This window comes from Mirounga leonina, unplaced genomic scaffold, assembly GCF_011800145.1.
Source record: "Mirounga leonina isolate KUSES-001 unplaced genomic scaffold, KU_Mleo_1.0 Mir_366, whole genome shotgun sequence".
NCBI classification, from domain to species: Eukaryota; Metazoa; Chordata; class Mammalia; order Carnivora; family Phocidae; genus Mirounga; species Mirounga leonina.
Window position 1 is genome coordinate 27,663,259 of NW_023270709.1, and position 17,262 is coordinate 27,680,520.

The following is a 17,262-nucleotide window of genomic DNA, read 5'->3' on the forward strand; positions in this document are numbered from 1 at the left end:
TTTATTTGTTGCTGGTATCAGAGTGATACTGGTGTTGTAAAATTAAAAAACTAAGGCACTTCTTCCTGTATGATGCTATGATTTAAATATTTAAATATTAAAAGGGTTCCAAATATTCCACCCCAAAATATGCCACTTTGGATATGGATTATTTTTAGTCAACAGTAGAACCCCTCTGCCCTCGCCGCCCTCAACTGCCTAAACTACAGTACAAATATCCCCTTTTGTAAAGGAAATTTATACTTATAAGGGAAACTTCCATTAGGCAAAGTATCTGTACCAAGAAGAGAACTAGTCCCAGGGATAAGTTTATTGCTGGAGACACTTTCTGCACAAAAACGCAACATTGATTTACCAGCATTTCTTCCTGTACCTTTTGATAATTTGCCTCTGCCAACTCAGAAGCTCCAAATCCCTATTCCTCTGTGTTATCCCAGGATGGTATGTAAATCTCAATCATCTGTGAACTCCTGTGCATACATAAGAGCAATTAAAACTGATTTTTTTCCCTCTTGTCAGTGTTTTATGTCAACGTAATGCTTATGTCACTCACAGAACCTAGATGGGTTTTCTTCTGGGTATAGTCACACACACGTGATCCGTGAGGATTTGAAAGGCTCTCTCCCGTGAAACCATCTGGGCCTGGGGAAGCTGAGGCTTGGCTCTCTGACAAGTCACTTAACTGTCTCCGGGGGTATTAACCTCTGTGGCCCTCTAGCTTCTACAGAATCAACCTTAGGAAGGCCTCTTGTCCTGGAAAATCACCAGTTTTGTCCCAGTTCTCCAATTTTTTGCTAAGTGATACAAAGTGCTCTTTTATGATTTTAATTTTATTTATTTTTAAAAGATTTTATTTATCTATTTGACAGAGAGATACAGCAAGAGAGGGAACACAAGCAGGGGGAGTGGGAGAGGGAGAAGCAGGCTTCCCACGGAGCAGGGAGCCCGATCCGGGGCTCGATCCCAGGACCCTGGGATCATGATCTGAGCCGAAGGCAGATGCTTAATGACTGAGCCACCCAGGCGCCCCTAATTCAGCCTTTTCATGTTATTAATATGGTCTTAAAGATTTGTGGGGAGAAGATACACCCACAGGTAAATGGCATTTTTCTCAGGTTATAAAAGCACATCATTTTTCTCAAATGGCGATGGAGCCCAGCCATATCAGATTCTTTCCAGAGCAGGATCATGAGAACCTTGCATCATGGATTCTTCAGAATCATCTTTTTGAGAGAGAATTTGAGCATTCCCTATAGTTCCTGTCTGAGATGACTTTAATAGGATGTTTCAGTTGTTACCAGATTGCCTTCGTCTTCTTGATAAGTAGGCTAAAGATCCAGTGGTTTCCCTGTATTTGCATTACTATTATGTAGGGAAGGGAAAAAAGTTTTCCTGGGCCCTCTTAGGGTCCCTGGCTGGATCTGAAAATTAAACTGACAAAGACAGGTTAACAGGAGGAAAGCATACAAGTTTACTTGATAAGAGGTTTATGGGACATGGGAGCCTTCAGAAGGAAATGAAAACCTGAGGAAGTGGTTAAAGCTGAGTATTTTTACGCTGAGTTTGATGAAGAGTGGACCATTGTGGGGAAATATGATAGGCCAAAGGGTACAAGGTAAGTCTAGTAAACTGGGAGGAACTTCTTGGCATCTCTTTGTCTCTGGACAGAAGGGTGCCCCTTTCCTCAGGGAACTCTCACATAAGAGTTTTATGACCTGCTTCGGGGAGAGGGGCAGGGGCGGGTCAGAGTGACCTCCCTGCTTCTCATATTTTCTCAGACTCCTTCAGCTTAAAAGATTTAATTTGCCAAGTTGCCATATTTTGGGGTAGTGTGTTCTGAACCCCATCAGTTACAAAAATATGTTTATTTCCATGCTATTGCTCCTGCATTCAAAACATAATATTATAAACTATCTCCCAAACTATTGCCAGTCATTCATACTTGTCAATTCGATCACGGTTTCTATCAATCAGGAAATCAAGAGGGTACAGAGGGATATTTTTAGAAGGATTTCAGAAAGGGGCTATTTAATAAAGGTGTGGGCAGGTTTGGGGGGAAGGATGGAGTAGAGGGCTACCAGGTGGTTAGCACCCTGAGGGCCTGAAGGAACGAGGAAAGAAGCCATTACTGGAACTTGAAGGAAAGGTCCACTTGGATGGACTAGACAGAGTTGACCTCCAGAAAAGAATGCCGGAAACTGAACACTGCAGCCTCTGTGTCCTCTCTCATTCTGATCTCCTTCTAGTGCTCCCACCATGAAATTCCCGCTGAAGGCCGAGGGCAGGGAGCCCGTGATGTAGTCCATGCAGGCTAGGCTTCCATGGAGGAGGAGATGGAGGCCAGAGATGGTTATTACTTTTATTTTTTTTAAAGATTTTATTTATTTATTTGAGAGAGAGAATGAGATAGAGAGAGAGAGAGAGCATGAGAGGGAGGAGGGTCAGAGAGAGAAGCAGACTCCCCGCTGAGCAGGGATCCCGATGTGGGACTCCATCCGGGACTCCAGGATCCTGAGCTCAGCCGAAGGCAGTCGCCTAACCAACTGAGCCACCCAGGCGCCAGGTTATTACTTTTTTTAGCATTAACGATTCCAAGCATTTAGCTCTCTGCTTTTTCCTCCGTGAACGTGACTTCATGCCCTGAGGCCTATGTTGCGTCACAGACTTGTCTCCTCTGATGACAGTCAGTTTAAGCCAGTGACACTGCGAGTCGTGGTGTTTTCCTCCCTTAAGAACAATAATTCCCTAGATACTGGTTCTTATCTAGATCCAGACTTGGAGCATGGCACCATGCGTGTTGTTATGAGATTTACGTAAACCACTTAGAACCGTGCCTGGCGCTGGTAAGCTCTACCTGAGGGTAATTGCTAGGGTTGTTCTGTAGATGGAACAACCTCTAGAGGTTCAGGCGAACTTGGTGTCTCTCTAGGACTGTATGGTGGGGATGTTGGAGGAAATTTTCTGGTGAGGTGCTCATCTACCCAAGAGCTTACGGTGCTTCTCACTGCTTCTCATGTTAAGGTGTTAATACCCATGGAAGGAGACGGATACAGCCGCTCAGTAGACACCCTACTTTCCGTGTGTCTGGAAGCAGAAGGCGGGCTGCTGGTCTATTGCTCTCAGTCCTGTTTGGTAGGCACTGTGTGGTCAAGAATAGGCCGGCTAATAAAAAAAAGGAAAGAAATCTTGCCATTTGCAAGGGCATGGATGGAGCTAGAGGGTATTACGCTAAGCGAAGTGAGTTGATCAGAGAAAGACAAGTATCATATGATCTCACTGATAGGAACTGGAGAAACAGGACAGAGGATCATAGGGGAAGGGAGGGAAAAATGAAACAAGACGAAACCAGAGAGGGAGACAAACCATAATCTTAATCTCAGGAAACAAACTGAGGGTTGCTGGAGTGGTGGGGGGTGGGGGGGGGGGGGATGGGGTAACTGGGTGATGGACAATGCGGAGGGTATGTGCTGTGTGTGGTGAGCGCTGTGAATTGGGTCAGACTGATGAATCACAGACCTGTAGCCCCGAAACAAGTAATGCATGATATGTTAATAATAACAAAAAAAGAACAGGCAGGCTAGTCCCTTCGTTAAACAAGTCTCCGGCTTCACGGGGTTTATTCCTAACAGCCAGAAGGCTGCGGAGCTTGGGTGCGCGTACTCCGAGAGGGGCAATTTCCCCGGGCCCAAGTCAAGGCAATAAGCAGAGACGCACTCAACGGGCCTTTCTCCCGAGAGGCCCGGGGAGGGCACGAGGGTCGTGGGCGGGCACGGCGTCACAGAGGTACACGATCCGCAAGCAGCCTGCGAGCCCGAGACGGGTGCAGGAGCAGGCGGGGGGGGGGGGGGGGCACGCCGCCCCGGCCGCTGTAACCGCGGCACGAACGAGGAGCGCTCACGACCCCTGCGGGAGAGGCCCGAGCAGCCGGCTGTGCCTTGCAGGCCGGCCGGCAGGACGTGCGGGGGGCGGCGGCGCGGGGACCGGCGCGCCCTGGCCCGAGGCTCGGTAGAGCGCGCGCCGGCGCGCCGGGGAAAGCACGCTCCAGTGGCGCAATCGGTTAGCGCGCGGTACTTATACGGCGGTATATGTGCGGGTGATGCCGAGGTTGTGAGTTCGAGCCTCACCTGGAGCACGTTTTCTTCCCTTTGCGAGGTCGGGTTCTTCTCAGTCGAATGCGTTTTTCCCTCCTCCGGAAAGAAAAAGCTGGAAGGAGGGTATTTCATTTTCCATGCTGAGACCGCGGATACTCCCACGCTTAAGGAGGGCATTTGGTAGTTTTCGGACAGGAAGAAACCACAGACCAGAAGGAGGCCAGTGGAGTTTACCCAAGGAGGTTCTCTTCCGCCTGAGACCTTACAACCACTGCACGGCTTCACCGGAACCCCCCATCCTTTCCCCGCTCCTTTCTTTAAAGGAATCCTCAGCTCTCTGGGAACTGAGCAGGGGAGCGGAAAACCTGGGTCCTGCGCTCTGCGGTTTGGTCAGCTCCGGGGTCAGCTCCGGGGTCAGCTCTGGGGTCAGTCCCGGGGTCAGCTCCGGGGTCAGCTCTGGGGTCAGTCCCGGGGTCAGCTCCGGGGTCAGCTCTGGGATCAGCTCCGGGGTCAGCTCCGGGATCAGCTCCGGGATCAGCTCCCGGGTCAGTTCCCGGGCCAGTTCCCGGGGTCAGCTCCGGGGTCAGCTCCGGGGGTCAGCTCCGGGGGTCAGCTCCGAGGTCAGCTCCGGGGGTCAGCTCCGGGATCAGCTCCGGAGTCAGCTCCGGGGTCAGTTCCCCGGGCCAGTTCCCGGGGTCAGCCATCCCTGGGGCGGGGAAAGAGCATCTTTGTTCTGATGCGGCAAGGCTCGGTGAGGTTGCTGAATTCCACCTGTGAAATCTGAATGTGATTTGAGTCCCACAGCCAGCCTCCAGCAGTCAAACATCGGTCAGGGGTGCCTGGGTATGTATTTATTTTCATCAGAAAAAGAACAAGTCCTGTTTGGACAATTACATTCATTCTGATGCTGTGTCCGAAATCCATGATTCAAGGTTACTCTGCTTTGATCCCGTCTCTTCTAGATTTATTCTGTTTCTGGGGGCCCTCCTTCTCTCTTCCTTAAGAATGATATTCCTGACAGTTCTGTCCCCTGCTTTCCTCTCTGCTAATGATATGCATATTCTCTGTATTACATTCACGCCCTTGATTACGACCTCTCTAAATACTGAAGACCATGTACCATTTCTCACCCACCGATCCTCCCCTTTGAACCCAGAGCCAGGCATCCTGCTGACCAACCGCGCTCTTCTGACCGAAATCCCCACAGGTCTGTCACAGCAACACGGGAGAAAATGATCAAGCTTCAACCCACTCCTTCTCCTGTGCTCTTTCTCCCGAATGCACTCATGTCACAAATGTGCAACGCCTGTGTTTCCCGCCGGTCCATTCTAGGTGCGGGGTTACTGGTGACATAGAAAGAGGAAGCCTCTGGGCTCTGGAAGGTAAGTTCTAGTAGGCAGGAAACAACAGTGATCAGCTAAAAATAAATATACACGTAGATGAAGCTTTATAGAGAAAACTGAAAACAGGAGAGGAGAGGAGATCCCAGAGTACGCTGGGAGTGCTGTATTAGGCAGGGCTGTTAGGGAAGGCCTCTCCGGGCAGGTGGCATTTCAGCAGCGACCTGGAGGTCAGGAAGAAGGTGGTGGATGCACACAGTCCAAGACCGGTGTGGGCGGAGGGCAGAACAAAGGCCAAGGCCTGGCGGCGGGTGTGGCCCCAGAAACACAGTCAGAAGAATGAGAAAAAGACCTCAGACCAGCACATGTTTCAACAGAAGAGACGCTTCCATCATTTTCATAAAGCTGATCCCTGAAGCGAGGTTATTTATGATCCCAGGTAAGGCCGGGATGGAGTGAGAGTATAATTTTCACAGGCACAGAGAAATGTCCCCAGGGGTTAAGGCTGTTTGCTCTGGGGGGCTCTGACCTACCCAGGGCTGGGCTGTCCCCAGTGTCCATGGCTTGATTTGACAACTCCGCTGTGACTCTGATCACACCAGCTTCTGTGGGGTGAAAACAGCAATGCAGTTTTCTTTCTAATGTCTCCTTTTTAGTAAGATTTTCACCAACTTAGTGGCTTAAAATAGCACAGATTTGTTGTCTTACGGTTCTGTAGGCCAGAAGCCTAAAGTGGCTCTTCCTGCGCTGAAATCAGGCTGCTGGTGGTCTTCTGGACGCTCTGGGTGAGAGTCCTTTTTCTTCCCTGTTCCACCTTCTAGAGCCTGCTCACATTCCCTGGCTCTCAGCCACCTTCTACCTTCAAAGCCGGCAAGTGAATGACTCTGGTCTTTGCCTGTGTTGTCGAATCTCCTTTTCTGACTCTAATACTTCTCTTCCATCTTTTAAGGACCCTACGATTATATCAGACCCCCTGGATACCCAGGATGATCTCCCGATTTTAAGATCCTTACCTTAAGCACCTCTGCAAAGTCCCTTTCGCCCTGTGTGACAGCACATTCCCAGCTCCTGGGGCTTATCGTGGGGACATCTCTGAGGACCCCCTGCTTTGCCAGGGCCATCACATACCGTGTGTGAGATGGAGAACAGTGCCCTCCCTGAGAGTTTCCTCCTTCGCTTGTGTAATCCATCCTTCCCTGCACCCCTGCCCCGGCCACGGCTGATCTGCTTTCCATTGCTATCCTGTTGCCTTTTCTAGAATTTTGTGTAAATGGGGCCATACAGTTTGTGGCCTGAGACTACTTTGACTTAGTATAACGCTGTGCTAAACTCTGCAGCCGAGGTTCATTTTTGATTCCTTCTTTTCTATGCTCCCCGTATTTACCTGTTAGTCTCCTTGATTCTCTCTTACCTCCTAATGTCTCTCAGTATTTTCCTGCTCACAGTCCATGTTCCCAAAGGCCTCTGTGCCTTGACAAATACCCTCATTTTGCCCTGGCTCTTTCCTCTTGCCACTTCTCCGCTGGTGACTGCGCGCCTGCACCTCCCGGTTCCCAGGGACGTTCCCTGTGAGCTTTGCCTGCTCAGCCAAGCCCCTGATGCATTAGCTCAGGCTTCTCTTTGCTTTCCTCCCTCACTTATTGGATCAGAAGCTCCTGGGGAGGGGGGTGGCGGACAAGGACTGTATTTTAACTGCTTTTGTTTCTTTAGTACCCTGCTCAATTCCTGACTCACCTCTCAGTAAACTTTCTCTACCTGTGATCTCAGGGAGATCTCTGCTCCTTGCCTCCCTCTGTCTCCACCCTTAACCTTTGGGATGAGAATTTCTTTTGTTTTATTGACTTAATTCATTTATTTTAGCAAAATGAAGGTTAAACGTAGCTACTGAGAAATGAACAGTATTAACAAGAGAGTTTTGTTTTGTCTTGAAGTTCCTTTCACTAAAGAATGTAAAGTGAAAGGTCAGAGAAAGGATTTGCTAGTGCAGATAAAAAAGAGGAGGCCTGTTTGACTCCTTTCTCTACCTATAACGCTCTTCTTCATCTGGTCTGCATGACAGATTCCTGCTCATTCTTCATGGCCCAGAAAAAAAATCTGATGGTTTCTTCCTTCTTACTAATAGATCATTTGTAGTATTAAATTCGCATTTATCTCATTGTAAAAAAGATGTATTTATATACACAACTGTCTTTTCTACTAGTTTGCTTATGGAGGACAATTACCATGACTTTTTAAAAAAACTTTTAATTACATAGTCCATTATGTGACATGTAGAAAATTCTCAAAATATCCATAGAGTCTCAAAACGGTACAGTGGCGTAAACTCAGAACTTTGGGGAGAGAAGAGGAAGACAACAAAGGAAGGAGGAAAAAGTGAGGTGGTTTGGATGGAATGATGAGGAGGAAAAAAAAAGGTGTTTCTTTTGATTGTTCCAGGTGAAAATACGGGATATTTTAAACACTACAACTCAAGGCTTTTCTAGAGTTTATATATGCTTCTGCCAAATGAGGATTAATACCTACGCTTGGCTGACAAGGAGATTTGGTAATGAGTTTGTTTTAACCCCTGTGTAGAGTAACCCCCCTGCCCAGACCTCACATTGCCATCATCAGAAAGGGCCAGATAGTCTACTTTAAAAATTTCCCTCTTCATATGTGTCCAGTACATTATTTAAAAGATTTTATTTATTAGAGAGGAGACGGGGGTGGAGAGGGAGAGAGAGAACCCCAAGCAGACTCCGTGCTGAGTACAAGCCTGACGTGAGGCTCCATCCCAGGCCCTGAAATCACGACCTGAGTGAAACCAAAGGTCCAACGCTTAACCAACTGCACCATCCGGGCACCCCCGTGTCTAATTATTTTTTAAGACTATTTATGGAGTGAAAGAATTTTAAATTGTTGAACAAGAAACTTTTCTTACAATTTGACCTTTTGGGTCTCTTTACTATTTGTTTATTTCTCCCGGTTTCCATTTCTGTTTCTGGTGCAGACTGAAAAGGTCCAGATCTTTAAAAAGCTCTGCAAGTGATTTTATCCATTACAAATATGGCCTAGTTTTATGTCTTTTGTTACATCCAAATTATATTTCATATAACAGTTTTGTTAATTTTTATTTTTTATTTTTTGCCTAGATAATACATTCCTCTGGTTCCAAGTACTTGTAGGTATAAAGGTCCTCCCTAGTCCAATTTTTAAAGAGGAAAGAAAAGAGTTTTATTTGAGCCCAAGTTAGGTCAGCTGCTCCGGATACACAATCTTCACAAAGAAGAGGGTCCTCCGGGGAGGGAACATCGGGTACAGGGTTATATACGTTTTTTACATTTTAAAAAGTTACAATCATGTTACATCATGATGAAGAACATCCAGAAAGTTACAGACTTCATCTTATGTTTTTAGTATGTGTGAGGCTGTATGACTTTAACGGGAGCCGGGGGGGGGGGGGCTTAAAATTTTTCTTATCTTTATGCTTGGAAAGCTCCTTTTGGTTATTTTCTTTAAGGAAGGAGATGTACATAGTGCTCAGGGCAGAAATGGAGCCCACGCTCTGAGGTTTTGCTGAGTCATTCTGACCTGGGTAAATGTTAGAGTGGAGCTTCCCCGGGAGCCCAGGGGCAGGGCCCACACACAGGGAAGGTTGGACATTTCCTTTATTTTACCAATGGTATTAGTTTCTTCAAAAAATAGTATGACTTACATTCTCTTCTTTGCCAGATACCATTCTAGGTGAGTGTGTGGAGAGGAACCCCTCCCTTCCCATGTGGTGAAAAATTGGGCTGTGCCCAAAGAGAGCCCTGGTCTCTGCTTTAGCTGCTGGGAGATAATCCATGTCATACCTAATAGTAGGATATATCTTTAGGGTGGATCTGGCTGCATACCGTAGTCATCTCAGAAAGACCAGCCATGTGATTTAGGGTGAAGGCTTTGTTACTCTGTCAGCCCGGAGAGTGAGTTCAAGCACACGGGGTCATCAAGCGCTTATGTGGATAGAATGAAGCCCCAGTAAAAACTCTGGACGTGGAAGCTCAGGTGAACTTCCTGAGCTGACAATACTCTGCATCGTCACACATCGTTGCCCAGAGGATAACTTACGCTGAGGACAACAGGAGTTTCATTTTGGAACTCTGTCAGAATCTGCTCCATGTGTATTTTCTTCTGGCTGATTTTAATCTGTGTCCTTTCCCTCTAATAAGCTGTAACCAGTGAGTATAACAGCTTTGATGAGTTCTGTGACTCCTTCTAGCAAATTATCCAACCCAAAGGTGTTTTGGGGAAACCTCAAAACTTGCAAATAGTGTCGGAAGTGAGGGAAGTCTAGGGGACTGTGCCCTCACACTTTGCTCTTTGGCTAACTCAGGTGGAAGGCTGAACATCTCTTCTGATTTGACAATGCCTCTCATGAAACTGATCGATAGTAATATAGCAAATAAATTTAATTATTTCTAACACCTCTCTTTTTACACTATTAAAGAGCAAGTCTTTGCTGATTTTGTAGGAACCCTCTGAGAAATCTCAGCTGGATTTAGGTGCAAATGACATCAGGATTTGATTTGAGGAGGAAAAATATCAAAAGGTGTCAGGTAGTAAACCTAACTAAATTGGATCACAAGTTACTGAGACACAATACTTGGCTGCCTATTTAACCAAGTGACAATAACATTTTAAATGTGAACACAGAAGACTTTCCGTTTCTGCTCCAACATGTGAAATGTTTGGGACTCACCAGTCCCATTCTCAGAACAAGAGAAAAGTTGAACACTCTGAAAATTAGTAACTCTCCTTATATATATCGGAATATTGAGGCCACAGGGCAGCCTCCCGACCTAAAACCTGGAGAGAGGTGCAGAGTGAATCACAGTCACCAGGAGCAGAGACTCACAGCTGGTGAGAATCACAGGGAATGTTCGAGTAAGCCCAGGGAAGGCGGAAACGGGGGTGGGGGTGGGGGTGGGGGACAAAGTATAAAACAAAGAACAAGGGAAATGAATAGAAAATATTTACAAATACAAATCTTTCTTGACTTACAACGGGATTATGTCCCGATAAACCCATCATAAATCGAAAATATCGTAAGTCAAAAATGCATTTAATACACTTAACCTACAGAACATCATAGCTTAGGGTCACTCACCTTAAATGTGCTCAGAATGCTTACATTAGCCTACAGTTGGACAAAATCATCTAACACAAAGGTTATTTTGTAATGAGGTGTGAGTATCTCACGCAATTCATCGAACACTGCACTGAAAGCGAAAAACAGGGTGGCTGTGTGGGGACAGAATGGTTTTCAGTGTATGGGTTGTTGTCCCTTGTGATCCTGCGGCTGACCGGGAGCTGCGGCCCGCTGCACAGCATCACCAGAGAGGATCCCACCCACATCACAGCCTGGGAAAAGATCAAAATTCAAAGTATGCTTTCTACTGAATGTATATTGCTTTTGCACCATCGTAAACTGAACCATTGTAAGTTGGGGACCGACGGCACAGTCACCCTCCCTTACACACAGCTGCGCTTTGACAGTTTCAGTTGCCCGCGGTCAACTGGGGTCTGATAATCCTCCCTCTCTCACGTCATCAGAAGGTCAGTAGTAGCCTCAGGCTACATCGCCATGCCTACTAGTCATTTAACTAATGCATTTGTCAAAATCCATCGAACCGTACAACACAAAGAGTAGATCCTAATGTAAACTATGGACTTTAGCTAGTAACAATGCATCAACCTTGGTTCATCCATCGTAACAAACATATCACAAGACGTTAATAATAGGGGCATCTCTGAAGTTAGGAGAAGAGGAAATATGGGAACATTGTACTTCCCGTACAATTTTTATGTAACTTTAAAATACTCTAAAGAATAAAGTCTGTTTTAAAAAATCAACATAGGAGGCAATATGATTATAAATAACCTTAGTTGTTTCAAAAGAGGAAAGACTTTTTATCTTAAATAACCAAGGACGTACTAAAAAAAGATAGTCCTAGGAGTTAAATTCTGCCATTTTGGGAGGAAATGAACTGAATTGTCACCATAGTGCCAAAGCATGTCAGGGTGGGGGCTTTTGAAGGGGGCTGGGGGTGGATTTAGAGCTACCCATAATACCAAGGTTAAACAAAAGCTAGCAACCAAACCAAACCCGAAGAATTCTCAAACAAAGAAGTGAAATTAGATCCTTTCCAACCTACCACAGAGGAATGTGTGGAGCACCTGGATGAGGAGCTGGGTTCCCTGTGGGATCCCATGAGGAAAGGAGCACAACAGGCTTGGGAGGACTCAGTGTCCGGGTGGATGAGATGGGTGTCCCGGGTGGGCTTTTCCTCCTGTGTGACTCAGGATACCAAACTGTCAAAGACAAACACCAGGGGCGCCTGGGTGGCTCGGTTGGTTAAGCGACTGCCTTCAGCTCAGGTCATGATCCTGGAGTCCTGGGATCGAGTCCCGCATCGGGCTCCCTGCTCGGCAGGGAGCCTGCTTCTGCCTCTGACCCTCCCCCCTCTCATGTGCTCTCTCTCTCTCTCAAATAAATTAAAAAAAAAAAAAAAATCTAAAAAAGACGAACACCAGATAAATGAGGACATTGACTTTATTTAGGGTCTTGCGATCCAGAGAGCACCCCAGACTGAAGGATCAGAGTGTTCTCTGCAGGGTAGTTTGCCATAGACTTTTATAGGGATAGTCCACAACTTCCAGATGAGGTTATTTGGAATTGTTTTGCATTGGAGAAGCTTTAATCAGATGAATGGGATGTGTTCATTTGTGTGTCTAGCTACTTTCAAGGGGATTGTACAGAAAGTTAGCATAGCAGGCCTGAGACTATTCTCCTTAGAAAGGCCTGCTTGGCCCTCGGCTGGCACCTGGGAACTTAGATTTAAGAGAGTTCCCACCATTTCCCAGGTGACAGGAGTGGCTCACTGCCTAAGCTGTTCATGCTAACCATACAGTTTGTGCTGAACACCTGCTTTCTTTCTGGGTCTGGAGTTTTGATATATGCTAGGCATCCCCCTAATATCTTGGGTACCGAGTCTTTAGTGAACTTGCCTGGTGGACATTTTTCATGTGTTGTCACAATTTTGGGTTGAAGGAATTAAGCCCATCCTGTGTGACCTGCACCTGGTTTCCTCCAGACTTTTCCCCATGTGCCTTTTCCCTTTGCTGACTTTGCTTTGTATCCTTTTGCTGTAATCAATAATAGCTGTGAGGACAACTATATGCTGAGTCCTTGAGTCCTTCTCAAATCATTGAACCAGGGGACACACAGGGACAAACAGTTCTCATCTTAGCTAATCACTCATGAGACAAAGAACAAGAACTTGGCTAGGAGTGGAAGGGGAAGGGTCTGTGTTTGGCCTTATCAGCAGGTTTGAGCAAAAGAGCCAAGACTTGTGTTTGGCCTTGTCCATACCTAAATACTATAACTTTTTGCATTATATAGGAGGTGGGGTTTGTTGACTGCAAACATCTCATATAATTTTTGATATGGGATATGCTAAATTATTATTTTTTCAATTTTTTTCAATTATTAAAATTTTCAATTTTTTCAATTATTTTTCCATTATCCAAATAATAGATACTCCCATAATGTAAATATTTAAAAAAATATAGAGAAACACCAAAAATATCTTATTCTCTCCCCTGTTAATAATTAGTATCATTAGTCATCAAAAAATACGAGTTAAAATCACAAAGAACTTCCACTACATCCTGGCCTGAAGAGCCAAAATTGAAATGGCTGACAATATCCAGTATTCGCTAGTCTGTGGTGTGACCGGAAGCCTCATTAACATGTTGTTAATAGTTTACACTGATACATGCATTTTGGAAAACTGTTTAGCAACAGTTACACATACATATATCCAGCATACATGACCTAGCAATTTCACACATCTATCTGCACATCTATGTACCTATCTATGTATACATGTATATATGTATCTATTTATCTGATAGATGTGTGTTTATGTTCACCTAAAATTTGCACAAGAAGGTTCCATGATTTTTGTAACCTAAAACTGGAAACCAAGCGCCCATTAGCATTAGAATGGACAAGTACATTGTGGTCTGACCAAATGGAAGGTGATGAACAGGAACAAACTGTTTTCATAGATAAAAACACAGATGAATCTCAAAGACAATATTGAGTGAAAGAAGCCAGATAGAAGAACGCAGATTCAATTTGATTTAATGTATGGGAAGGTACAAAATAAATGACAGCACATATAGTGAGAGTTCAGACCGGTGGCTAACTTTGGGAGGATAGCAAAGGAGAGGGATCCTGAGAGAGCTGAGGTGGTTACCCAGGAATGCAAATTTGTAAAAATCATCAAGCTGTGCACTTAAAATTTGCATACTTTACTGTATGTAATTTATACCTTAATAAATGAACGGGGAAAGGAATAAAAACAACTGAAAGAATAAAAAAATGTTTGCGGTCCAAACTAGAATTTATTCCAGATGGTGTTGTCTTGAATTCTTCCAGCAGGACGATTTGAATCACTACACCCCAACGGTTGTCTAATTCATATCCTTAGAAACCGTATATAAAATTTTCGTTATCACTGTTTTTTCATTCTTCCTATAATACTCAGGAAACTTTGAGTATGTTTCCCCATTGTCTAATTTTTATGTAGGTATAATCATTTTTGAAATGGGCACAATGTTACAATTGCAGAAAACAAGACAAAGACTTTACTTATTTTTCTTGAAATGTAGCATCCAAAAAGGAAAATAAGCTGTTCAGAAAAGGTTGTAAAAGTAATTGATAAAAAAAAAAAAACATCTTAAAGACGGGCCGAGATAGCTCAGTTGGGAGAGCGTTAGACTGAAGATCTAAAGGTCCCTGGTTCAATCCCGGGTCTCGGCAGGTACCTCCTGTTCTTTTTGCAGAAATCGTTGACTTTCCCATTACTGATTGGCTGTGTAAACTGTGAATACCCACCCATACCAATGTCAATCACCTTCAAATAAGTTGAGTCCACAGTGCCAGTGATGTGGAAAGGAGCTACAGACATTTACCCTCATCATGGAAAGGGCCCTTGTAAATTCTTTGGCAATTCTACGTCCATACACCTAATTCCTTCCAGCAATTCCTTGAAGTAAAGAAAGAAAACCTCCCAGTGCCTTTTTCAGAGCACTCGGGTGTTATTAAGTGCATCTATAAGAATCAGGGCATGGGCACTTTCAGTTCTTAATTACCTCTGTTCCTGCCTTCACTTAGTGTTGGCCCTTACGGATCCTTACATTGCTGTCAGCACTTTGAATCCTGTAAAAAGTTTTGCTTATCTTATACAGCATTTGGTTTTCAGCTGCTGAGACAGGCCTAGTGCGTCATTTTACTATGAAGAAAGGCAAGAATGATAGTATAAGCATAAATTGAATTTTAGTAGTATTTATTAAGATTATATGGGATGGTATGTATACACACATATATGCTGTAAAATATTAATAGGGATTCTTAATATTGATTTATTATTTTTCCCGGGACAGTGTTGGATAATTCATAGACTCTAATCTGGAATGTAACACACATAATTTGAAATTTTCTTACAAGACATTTGAGACAGGTATTCCCTTGTGTATTGCCAATGATGTAGGTGAAGATATTAAAGGTATGCTTGACTATGCATAGAATATTTTGAGGAGGATAAACAAGAAACCGAGCGCTCCGGTGGCCTCCCAGGAGGATCTGGGGGGAGTTGGAGTCTAAGATCGGTGGAGATTCGTTCTGCACCATGGTGTAATGTTAAAGGACAGATCTTTTAACGAGTCCTTCTTTTGATCCGGAATCACTCTTAGTAGGGTTCATACACAATATTTCATTCAAAAGCAGGGTACAGGAAAATATAATTCTTGGATCTGGAGCCCTCAGTCTACCCGGGACGTAGCTGAAGGTGGGGGTGAGGACAGCAGACCCATATCTTGGGTTTGCCACCTGGGAAGGTGCTGGCTTTTCTAGGAGAGCGAGTGCCCGGCGCGAGGAATCCTCCCGGACACCCTCGGGCGGGGTCGGAAAGGTCGGGGAGGCCTGCCTCCCGGGAAACTCCGCTCGTCCGCAGGAGGGAGGAGCCAAGAGTAATCCTTTTGGGGTTGCAAGGCCCGGACACAAGCGAGGTGCGTCGCGGTGGCTTTGCCTGCGGACGCTCGGGGATGCAGTCCACCGCGGCGACCAGGAGCTCGCAGACTGCAGAGGCCACGTCGGAGAGCGCCCTTTCGGCGGCGTCGAGGCTCGGGAGCCCCGGGCCGCCGGCGAGAGCCCTGCAGACGGGAAGAGGGCGAGGGGGAACATCGCGGGACTCCGCGCTCGACCTGAGCGGGGGCACCGGAGGCTCAAGCTTCGCTCCGGGGCCGCGTCGGCCTCCAAATCAACAGTCGTTACTTGTTGATTCGCTCAGCTCCAGATGAAGGACTCGCCGAAAACTGCCTGGGGTCGGTCAGCAAGAAAACCGGAAAGTTACAGGGCAACGCACGCGGCGGCCCCCCCGTCTCCGGGCGAGGGGGCCAGCAGAGCGCGCCTCCCCGACCCCGGCCTCCGCCGCCCGGGCCGGGGGCCCCTCGGCTCGCGCCCCGCAACCTGAGTGACGCGCAGAAGGTGCCGTCGGGTGAGAACGTGAACGCTCAGCCGGCGCCGCCGCCACCTCGCCCTCTGCCGACCTCCGCGGCCCCTTTCCCCACCCCTAACAAGACAACAAGTCACCCCGACTTAGCGCGGGACCCGTGCTGCCGGGGGCCGCCGTCCAGCGCCCGACCGCATGGCTGATGACGTCAGCGCAGTGTCTGCGGGTCGTCCGCGACCCCGGGGCCCTGGGTCCTTCCCTCCGCCGCTCGTTTCCTCGCCTTGGAACAGCCTGGACCTAATGGGACGTTACGTTACCAGCCATGAAAGACAAGTGTGCAATTTGTGATCCAACGCTACGGACGTGCTTCTAAAAAGGGGGGACTCCCTTCACCAGCAGCTGAAAATCCGGCTACAGCGCACCCTCCACAACTAGACTCGACTCAGCCCCCGCACAGAAGTTTCTCCGTGGATTTTCTTCTCCAAATCCGAAGAACTGAAAGGATGTAGACTCATTACACTCTGTGAATATGGCTGAGAGGTCCCCTTAGAACGAGGGGGGAGAAGAGAAGAAATTCCTTTTAGTGTCAAACAGAAATGTAGAGAAACTTACCTTTTAAAGAAAGGGCCTTGCCGTCAGGGTGGCCGGTTAGCTCAGTTGGTTAGAGCGTGGTGCTAATAACGCCAAGGTCGCGGGTTCGATCCCCGTACGGGCCACACAGGGTGACCTTTTGGCCTGTCTGCCTGCCCAGCTCGAACCACCTACAACCCCAAATCGCCAGGGCCACAAGCGAGAGTCCAGACATCGGCCCTCAACTTGAAGGCTGTGTATTTTCGCCTCGCTTTGCTTGTTTTTAATAAAAAGTAACGTAACCCCTGCTAGGAAGACTCCACTGAAGAAACTTGAGGGAGTATCGTGGGAGCCAGGCGGTTGTGTTTTAGGAATGGGGACATTGAGGAGTCTTTGAAATACGCCTGCTCAGTTTTCAGTGGAAGTCAGGAGACAGCATTATCTGGGCGCGTCATAGAAGTTTCAAGCTTCAGGGGAGAAAAGCAGTCGTGCGCAGCGGGACCAGCGACCCGGTCGGCTAGGGCCGCGAGACGCGCGCTGTGTTCCCGTCGGGTCCGTGCTCGGTCCTCCCTTTTCATCGAGAACCCTCCGTCCCGGGTGCCTGCGAGGACAGGGCGCCGAGCGCGGCGCGGGCCGGGCTCCGTGCACCTGCGGGCGCACCTGCTTTCTCCGGTTTGGTCTCCGCCCCCAAAGCGACGCGGGGACTGCAAGTCACCTGCG

At 46.8% G+C, this 17,262-nt stretch overlaps 1 protein-coding gene and 3 non-coding genes across 4 annotated transcripts in view; all 4 read left to right on the top strand.

The window, feature by feature from the left end:
• The window catches only part of LOC117997523 (histone H2B type 1-C/E/F/G/I), an 881,166-nt gene that overhangs the window by 751,436 nt on the left and 112,468 nt on the right, over nucleotides 1-17,262 (top strand). The gene's annotated exons all lie outside the window — the stretch shown is intronic.
• Nucleotides 4,039-4,132, top strand: TRNAI-UAU. Its single transcript has 2 exons — nucleotides 4,039-4,076; nucleotides 4,097-4,132. It is a non-coding gene; the product is annotated as a tRNA-Ile (tRNA).
• Nucleotides 14,210-14,282, top strand: TRNAF-GAA. Its single transcript has one exon. It is a non-coding gene; the product is annotated as a tRNA-Phe (tRNA).
• Nucleotides 16,615-16,688, top strand: TRNAI-AAU. Its single transcript has one exon. It is a non-coding gene; the product is annotated as a tRNA-Ile (tRNA).